Source organism: Alligator mississippiensis, chromosome 16 (assembly GCF_030867095.1).
Source record: "Alligator mississippiensis isolate rAllMis1 chromosome 16, rAllMis1, whole genome shotgun sequence".
In the NCBI taxonomy this organism is placed as follows: Eukaryota; Metazoa; Chordata; order Crocodylia; family Alligatoridae; genus Alligator; species Alligator mississippiensis.
Window position 1 is genome coordinate 21,184,041 of NC_081839.1, and position 9,977 is coordinate 21,194,017.

General features: G+C 50.5%; 1 long non-coding RNA gene across 1 annotated transcript; it reads left to right on the top strand.

Annotated features, from left to right (window-relative positions):
- Positions 1-4,681: 4,681 nt before the first annotated feature.
- On the top strand, positions 4,682-9,056 carry LOC109283752 (uncharacterized). Its single transcript, XR_002091017.2, has 3 exons — positions 4,682-4,909; positions 5,587-5,662; positions 8,662-9,056. It is a non-coding gene; the product is annotated as an uncharacterized LOC109283752 (long non-coding RNA).
- The last annotated feature ends 921 nt before the right edge of the window (positions 9,057-9,977 follow it).

Genomic DNA, 9,977 nt, shown 5'->3' on the forward strand with positions numbered 1-9,977 from the left:
TGCCGAAGCTTCTGGTTGAGAGCTGTGACAGCAATAGCTACTAAAGCCGGTTCATTACAATAGCTTAGAATTGGCAAATCCAACTCACCTAAGAGTTCAGTGAACAAGAGCTTTGCATGGCAGCATTGTCAAACCTACTCAGCCCTGAGATGCTTAAGCCTTAATAGTCTTGCCTTAATCAACCTGACTAAGTCTCTATGAGAAGTACACTTAACATACTTATGGACAATTGTGGTAGCAATTATTTGCTGTTGGCACTTAGTATAGTCAATCACATACCAAATAAGGCACAGCCTGGCTTGGAAAGTCTCTCTGCAGGGGTGTCCATGTCAATTTATTTGAGCATAACAGTTGTGGATAAGTTACAGGAACCTTACTGGAAAGCTGCTGAGATGCAGCATGACTTTGTTCCTGCTCATAAAGCCAGAGGCAGAGGGAGGCAAAGCTGATGCATTTGGTGCCCAGGTGGAAGCTGTGCTCTCCATGGATCTGACTCCCTGGGATGAAATGAGGACAAGGATAATCTAAGACCTGATCTTATAGGTGACAGCTATGGACTGTGGAATAATTTTACCCAGGGAAGTCGTGGAGAGCCCATGGCATGAGGCAGCTAAAAGAAGATCCAATAAAGCAGTGGGAAGGAAGTGATCCTGCCATATTTTGGGAGCAAGGACAAGGTGGCAGCAGATGATCTTGTTGTAAGGACAGATTGACAGTAGTTTAAATGTGGCAAGACTGGCCAAGGTTCCCTGGCTCAATCCTAAAGGAGGCCTAAGCAGCCTACCTCTGCTTTAGGGGCATCCTTATAACTGCACCAGGGTTGGAGGGAGAGCTGCATTGATTAGCAGCTCTAAGAGCCACCCTAAAGCTCCCACAGTGTTACATGTATTTAGTGGAGGCAAAGAATTCACTTAAAAATGGTGGGGGTGCTTTAAAGCTTGTTTGACAATTAATCAAGTCTTCTCCAACATGCTGTAATTACAGTGTGTCAGAGCAGCATCCCTACACATCTACAGGCACCCTAGGTGTCTCAGTCATGTTGGGATTCTGCAACCCCTTCCTAACCCCAGAGGCACCTAAATTCCCTCAATATCTACATTTATTTTCTGCCAGGGCTTGGGTCAGGTGGGAATCCCAAGCAAAGGGGCCTGTTGAGGGGTGGGCATGGGCCCTGCTCCTCTCCTTGGTGTTTCCTATTTGGGTGGCTCAGTGTGCTGCTTTAGACAGCCCCATTTGTCAGTGCCTCACTGTCTGTGTGGGTCAGGGAGCCTGACAACCTGGCCTGGGGCTCTGCATTCAAGTAGGCAGCAGGGGACCTGTAAGTTCCACATTACAATGCTGTTCCTACAGCTTTTGGCAAGCTAGTGTTTCACCACCTCCCACCCCTCCCCTGGTTCTGTTGTTGCAATGACCAGTACAAACCTGTTTTAGAAGATGGTGGAACTAGGCTTGTCAGCCATCCTACTGCCTTGCCCTGCTTTGAGAGTAAAAAGCTTGACTGTGCACAGTGGGGTAGGAAGGGGATTCTCTTCTTCCACTCTTACAGCAGGATCATGGATGGCTTGATGGATGGTATCAAAGAAAAGTGAATGTGGGTATCCATAATCACTCTGCAGTTTTTCAGCCTCCTAGACCCTGAAAGAAGAATCAGCATAAGTATTGCTCTGGATTCCCCTCCCTGTGCTCTGCAGGTACGTGCTTACCTGCTCCTTGGGCAATGGTTCTGGGCTTGCCCAGCACCTGGATCTCATTGAGCTCTGGGGACCAGCACCATATAAAGAATGAGCTGCCTTTCTACCTCTCCAGGGGACGTGACTCTTCAGGTCATAGAGTAAATCAAAAAGCAACATTTGAACTCAGGACTTCCAACTCCCCAGCAGCATGCTCAGTCCACTACATGGCACACCCTAAGGGCACCAAATCAGAGCCATGCTGCTCTAGAACAGACTTCAGTGCAGGTTAGTAACCTGGGTAAAGACAGCTCCCAGGCAGACTGGTGCAGCCTACCCTGTAGCCCATGCTGTCATGCCTATGTGGCTTTGAGCAGCATGTGCTGTTCTGTGATAACAGCAACTCACATTGAACAGCTCTGTGAGCAGCCCCACAAGCAAATCTGATCGCCCAAGAAAAGACGACAGCAGTAGTTCTTGAAGGAGGTTCTGTTTCAGGTTTTGAGCTATCATTAAAGGGAACAGTGAGGAAAGAAAGAATTTTCATAATTATAAAACTGCCTTGGCACTGGCCTTCACAGCAGGATCCTATCTGCGCAATCTTACTCATCCATCGATGGCAGACAAAATACAGAGCAGGCTTCAGACACTGACAGAGGCGCCTGTAGGGAAGTAGACACACCTCAGCCAGGCAAGCAGATGGCTTGTTTCTTTACTTAATTAATTCCACGGATATTGATCTACCCAGATTTAATTTCCGAATTGGAGGGAGACAGTCATTTTGTCTGCACAAAACTGTTGTTTTTGGAGTCAGAAAGATAAGATGAACTATCCTTTCCAAGTCTTATAAAGCAGCTATTTAGACAAGGCCTGTCCATGCCTGATGTAGTCCTGTAACACAGGAAAAATATTTGGCTTTATGATCAGAAACAAGCCTTGCATTAAACTGTATATCAGCACAAAGGCCAGGACTACAATAGCCTGTAAGTTGGGGTCTGGGGTTGCCTTAATTCAGGATCCTCTACAAGATCAGTCATGTTTTCTGAGGTTTATATAATCACATTAAAGCCCAATCTTTGATGAGCCTCAAATGTGCCCCTCACTTGCTGATCCAAATCTGACTGTCCTATGGGTCATGGTGCTATAATCCAGCCTTCTCCACGCTAGTCTGAGCTGCATGCTGCCATGGCTATATCACCCTGCTAATCCAGTGGGAGTCACTCAGGCTTATTACAGTGTCATTTACTGAACCAGGCAGGTTAAACTGAACTGATTTGTCTATGACCCATACACGCTCTTCCAGAGGGAAACAGAGACAATTGCATTGAGAGGCTAGCTCCTGGGTGCTTACAGCTTTTATGTGCTTGTTGACATGTCACTGCTCTTCTGAGGGGCACCTGAACTGACACAGCAGGAGCTTAAGTGTTTTGTGATTGGCTCAGGATGCCAAAGCCATTCCCCACCATTCAGCTAATGCCCTGGCTCTGTCCCTGGACAGGAGCCTAGTGTGAGACTTTGGCCCTCCCCATCCCTATGTTGCATGCCAGTGTTCTGTAGCTCTGCACCCCAGAAGTGGCTGCATTTCATGGGTGCTCTGTGGGCTCTAGGGAGAAGGGTTCTACCTATGTTTGATAATTTCTACAGCTCCAGCACTGAGGATCTTGGCAGCCTAGGGAAAGCAATACACCCCTGCGCTGGGTCACTGCTACTGCAGGATGCTTCAGGGAAGCACTGTGGCCCCCTGCTTCCCAATTCAGCTGCAGCCAGGAGTAAAGCAAAGCATATAGCAGTTTCCCAAGTCTGGAGAAGACAGCCTTGCCACAGCCTTCATCCTCTGGGCACAAAGGAAAACACCTGGAGCTGCCTCTGCCTGTGGAAACCCCGGCTACAGCCACAGGAATCAGGAACCCGCCAGTGACGACCTGGGCTTCCATGTCCTTCCAGGAGCGAGGTGGTCCTGCTCACCGCCTTGCACTGATGGCACATAAGATGTCTGCCAAAGGATTTGGAAGTGTCTGAAGCCCCAGGCTGGGCTGGAGGATACTTGCTGGTAGCAGGGCCACATATGATTCTTGAATGATTCAAATGGATTTGGACCTGATTTGGCTAAGTTGACCTGGGACATGAAAAATTTTCCCTTTGCACTAATGGCACTCAGGTGTCACTTTCCTCCTTTGCCCTGGATGAGTAAAGAAGGAAGGAAAGGTAAAACAATTCCCCACTCCTATTTCAGGTTGTGCTTTTTCCTCAAGAACATTTCTTAGCGCCCCTGTAGGGTTGTTGCCCATAACTCCACTGTGCTGGGACTCGTCCAGCTGCACTGGGACCCGATGTGAAGGAGGAGGGAGGAATCCTTTGCTCCATGGGGGCCAGCATGTCCCAGCCGAGCCTTCTGTCTCCATCAGTTCAGTTCCCCCTACCGCTTAGTCAAATCCTGTCTGCACCTGTTTTGCTGCCAGGAGACCCTGTGCGGATGCAAAGGTGAAGCCACCCCCCAGCACCATCTCATTCACTCCAACAGGGCCCAGCTCAGCCCTCGCAGCCCTTCGCCACCTCCTTTCCACTCCAGGAGCAACAGGCGCCTCTCCCTGCCTTCCACCCTCACAGGGGGCAATGACAGCATCTCCCAGTGGCCCATGTCTGTGCCTTGGGTGCTGCAGGTTACAAGGCAAATTAGGCCATGTCTGAAGACCCAGGGGGTGTTGTTTGGCTTGGCTCTGGCTCCCTCTGGAAGGGGCTCCTTGCAAGTAGTCTCATGTTTAGCATTAATAGTGTAATTTTTGGTAATGAGCAATTAATTCTAATTAAAAAAATGGGTTGTTTGGGGGGAGCTGAAGTGTGAAGGCTGGAGATGAGAAATAGCAGGTAATTTTATGCTGTTTGCCTTGGCTTTGTGCCTGCTGCTATTCCAGCTAATTGTCATTATTTAGTCGTTTGTTGCTATGGTTATTGCAGGTCACTGGAGTTGCCAAGTCTCCAGCACAAGCTCAAACAAGGCACTTTTGAAAAGCCTGTCTCTTTCCCCTGCTCTCTGCCAAGGGAGCTAAGGCTCCCTGGTCCTTGGAAAGTGGCCAGACTCTTTCCTGGGGACGAATTCACCTAGTTGTGTCTCCGGGGCTGCGCTGGGAGTGCGGAGCCGTGCCTAAGACCTGGGCAGGATGGAGCAGGGGCTCTGGCTAGCAGGGTGTGCAGTCTATCCGAGGTCATGGTGCATGGAAAGAATAATCAGCTCGTGGCAGGTATGGGCTGTGACCTTGTGTCTGGAGGAATGCAGAGCCCCAGAAGCAGGTCTTAGGATGGGGAAGTACATGGTCAATAACTTGGCATCAGCTCAGCTGGTTTGTCAGAGCACTGCATTGCTGGGACTGCCCAAGAACATCAGGCTCCCAGCCCTGCACATTGATATACCAATCTGCTTCTTAATATTCATGCATATATACTGTGCATTGCCCTCTTGGGCTGTTTTGGTCCTGATTGTCTAGTTTTCTGTGTGTGTGGAGACAAATCCAGAGCAAGAGAGAGCAGGGGCACTGATGACATCCATGGGGTGGCTCTGGGTCCCCTCACCTCTGTATTGTGCCCAGTCTCTTGCCAGGGTGTTCTTGTTCTGTGTGCTCACGTGTTGCTCCCCTGGTGAATACAAACCCATTAAGCTGCCTTCAGCTCTGCAGGGAGGGGCACAAAGTCCAGCTTGCAGCGGCAGCTGCCTTGCCCCACGCACAGATCAGGGGGCCATGTGGCCCCCGGGCCTCCACCAGGGAGTGTGCAGTGGTGAAAGCCCCCCTGTGCACCTGGATGAGCTGTCCGGGCTCTGACCCTCCCCCGGCCCAGCCTGGCTGGGGCCCCACTCACATGATGGCAGCAGAGGGGGATTGTCCCTTTTTAACAAATTATTTGCCTCTATTTTCTTGTGCAGGGACCGGGACTCCCCGACCAGGGTTCCAGACGGACTCAGGAGAAACGCCGCCAGGACTAAAGTCAGGCAGGACCAGGTTAGAGAGCTTCTGGAGGGGCTGGACATGTTCAAATCAGCAGGTCCAGATGCTCTCCACCCCAGGGTGCTGAGGGAATTGGCAGGGGTTATTGCGGGGCCCCTGGCACAGCTTTACGAGCGCTCGTGGTGCTCTGGCCAGATGCCAGATGACTGGAAGAAAGCCAATGTGGTCCCCATCTTCAAAAAAGGGAGGAGGGAAGACGTGGGCAACTATAGGCCCATTAGTCTTACTTCAGTACTGGGGAAACTCTTTGAGAAGATCATCAAGGAGCACATCTGTGACGGGCCAGCAGCAGGGATGATGCTCAAGGGCAACCAGCATGATTTTATTAGGGGCAGGTCCTGTCAGACCAACCTGATTGCCTTTTATGATCAGGTCACAAAAGCACTGGACGCAGGTGTTGCGGTGGATGTAGTCTTTCTGGACTTCAGCAAGGCCTTTGACACTGTCTCCCACCCCATTCTCATCAAAAAACTAGGTGACTGTGGCATCGATGCCTACACAGTCAGATGGATTGCAAGTTGGCTGAAGGGTCGTACTTAGAGGCTGGTGGTGGATGGGTCTTTTTCGACCTGGAGGGACGTGGGCAGCGGAGTCCCCCAGGGCTCGGTCCTTGGGCCCGCACTGTTCAATTTCTTTATTAGTGACTTGGACGACGGGGTAAAAAGCAGCCTGTTTAAATTTGCTGATGATACCAAGATTTGGGGTGAGGTGGACATGCTAGTAGGGAAGGACAGATTACAGCAGGACCTGGACAGGTTACAGGGGTGGGCAAATGAAAATAGGATGGGTTTCAATACTGACAAGTGCAGGGTGCTGCATTTGGGCAGTAGGAACCAGCAGCATACCTATAGGCTGGGGAACTCCCTTCTTGAGAGCATGGTGGCAGAAAGAGATCTTGGAGTCATTATTGACTCCAAGATGAACATGGGCCAACAATGCGAGGTTACAGTCAGTAGGGCTTGTCATGCATCTGTCTCAGCCGGGCTGAACCGACTCGAGGTGATTCAGAAATTACTCGTTCGTCAGGGCGGGCTGGTGAATAGAGAGGCTGACAAGGCTTAATGGTTGCAAAAAACTTTACTTACGTTGCGGGTGGCTGCGACGGAAATGGTTCGGTCGTCTGGACAACAATGTGAGTTGCTCCAGCTGGCGAGGCCAATGCCAGTAAACTCGTCCGTAATTCAAGCCGGCGGGAAAAGGGTACGTCTGGGACTGCGTTCGGCGACGGGAAGAAGGATCGATAGGTGATCAGTCTATCGATCAGCTAGCCGCAAGTCGGATCTCTAAGAGGCACTCTGCAGCGTGCTCAAAGCTCTTCGACTTGGGCGGAAGTCGCGCTAGTTTTTAAACGGCCAGCAAGCCAATTACCGGCTGCCACGCGTGAATAATTTAGCACTAGCCAATTGCGGGGCACGAATTTGCATCCGAATGGCGGGAACTCTTTGCACCGTGCATTTCTGTGCTGCAAAGAGAATGCATCCTGCAAAGACAGCTGCAAAGTGGCAGGAACTCTCTCCTGCACGCGGGTTCTTTATACAGCAAAAACCCTCGCTGTGCAAGAGGCTCTCGTGTGTCAAGAAAATTCCATAGTGCCGAGGCACCAAACTCACTGGGTTATGACAGCATCCACAGATACATCTCAAGCAGGGCCAAGGAAGTGATCCTCCCCCTCTATGCGACACTGGTCAGGCTGCAGCTGGAGTACTGCACCCAGTTCTGGGCGTTGCACTTCAAGAGGGATGTGGACATCATTGAGAGGGTCCAGAGGAGGGCCACTCACATAATCAGGGGACAGCAGGGCAGACCCTACGAAGAGAGGCTATGGGACCTGAACCTGTTCAGCCTTCACAAGAGAAGGCTGAGAGGCAACCTGGTGGCCGTCTATAAACACACCGGGGGAACCAGCGGGGAATAGGAGAGACCCTGTTCCCCCTAGCATCCCCCGGGGTAACAAGGAATAACGGCCACAAATTGTTAGAGAGTAGGTTTAGATTAGATATCTGAAGGCACTACTTCACAGTCAGGGCGGCTAGGATCTGGAACCAACTTCCAAGGGAAGTGGTGATGGCTCCTACCCTGGGGGTCTTTAAGAGGAGGCTTGACATTTACCTGGCTGGGATCATTTGAGCCGGGTTTTCTCTCCTGCCCAGGGCAGGGGGTTGAACTTGATGATCTACAAGGTCCCTTCCGACCCTACTTCTATGAATCTATGAGTCCCACTTGCCCAGCCAGGCCCTGGTGGCAGGGGGCGCGGTTCAGCCCAGCCACGTGCATCCTGCTGCTCCTATGTCCTGCTGCTCCCGCACTGCATCCCGACTGCTCCCCACACGTGTCCTGCCACTTCCAATTGTGGAGCCTCTGACAGTCGATCAGAGATTGACTGTCAGGGGCTACCCGTTGACCAGTCGATCGGGATCGACTGGTTGGTGACCACTAGACTAGATGATCTCTTGAGGTCCCTTCCAGCCTTACTTCTCTATGATCTAGGAACAAAAGCAGGTGGATGAGATGCTCCTTTGGCTTTGTGATGATGACTGCATGAAGGTCTCTGAGTTAGAGACCATCAAAAACACCCTGTGGAGCAAGTGTGCTCTAGCATATGTAGCACAGACAGTTATTAGAAAGACACCGTTACCCTCCCAGCCTGGCCTAAGCCTTCACTGTGGCTTTGTAATAAGTCCCTCTGGTCAAAACTGACACTGAGGACACCTTCCATTTCTCAAGGCAGATCCTCTGAACTTAAACAGCAGCAAGCATTTGAGGCAATGTTAGCCTGAGCTACCTTAGTTTCCCCACCTGGACCATGACAATAATGATACTGAACTGACTTTGTAAAACAAGTGCTTTGAGACCTGCAACAGACTGTGCTGCCTGCATGCTTATCCCATCATCATCCAGACAGCCCCCCAAGTTGGAAAGCTTGAAACCCCAGAGTGGATCCAGCCCTAAATGTTGCACTGTGTGCCCATTTCTAACCCAGTTTTGCCTGGCAGGATTGTGCAACCCACTTCAGAAACGGGAGCTGTTTGTGCAATGAAATCCAACACTGCCTAGAATTTTCTGACAATGGGAAAGAGCCCTGTTTGGGAAGCCAGCAACAAGCGATAAAGAAAGCAAAGCATATATGGAGATAATTATTAGCATTTCATCCTCAGACCTGGACCGCTTGAGGAAGGAAGGGATTTTGCACCCAGTGCCCCCAGAAATCGGAAAGGCTGCACCAAAAGAGACACTCAACAGAACAAAAGGAAAAAGTGACGGCATTTGTTAGAGCACCACTAGACGCAGAAATGAGCCCAGAGGATTCTAATCAGAGCCTGTTCATTTTGTCCCAATTAAGATATTTTTATTCACTGTGCATTAAAAAACCATCTGTGTTTTAACATTGTCCATGTTTTCTAGTCATTGAACTTACCTTCCAGCGCCTGCTTCCTGCCTGGGCTCTGTAACCAGCCCACCACTTTGGCTTTGGTTAAGACATCGTTCTTCAATCCTCGCACATGTGAACCTTCCCCTCCTCCCATGGGGGATGTGTGTGTAAAGCTTTGGAGTTACGTCTCATGGAAACAAGGGCAGGATTCTCTTTCACTTAACATGCCCAAGGGCAGGTTTCCAGCCACAGAGGTGGGGGTTTTGGTACTTCTGCATTGCTTGCACTTCTGTTCCCCCTTCAGTGCAGACACGTGCATGCACTAAGCATGCCCAGAAGGCTGCGCACTCCATCTGAACATGAGTCCTAGAAAAATAAGGAGGTAGGAACAACCTCTATAGTTTAGCCCCAGTAGCTGAGTGGTTAGGGCACATGCACAGGGAGCAGGAGGCTCTAGATTGCCTTTGCCCAGAGGAAATTTGAACCTGCATATTTCTGACTTCTCAACTACAGTGCTCCAGCCACCGCACCACAGGTCAGCCCATCTCCAGGATCCTATCCAGCCCTCCTCTTGAAGCTGAGCCACTGCAACTTGCATTTAGTAGTCACTGAATTACATGGACAGAGTGCAGTGAACTGAGGCACTCTGGCTTCAGTAGAAGAAAGAGTTCAGGCTGTAACTCAGGCCCTGCTTCCTTCTAGAGGAACAACCAGCTCATTGAGCCACACACCCTGTAACTTGAGAGCTTGCTCCACCCACTCCTCACCTCCCTCTCTTAGCTGCCTAAGGGAAATCCCTCTCAAAAGGAGCTAATGTTGACTTGTGACCTGATGATTGGAGCCCTATTCTGGGAAAGTGGAAAGATGAAGGTTCAAAGCCTCTCTGGGTGAGAACTTTATGCCTCCAGCTTCATGGGCAAGTTCCTTAAGCACTACTGG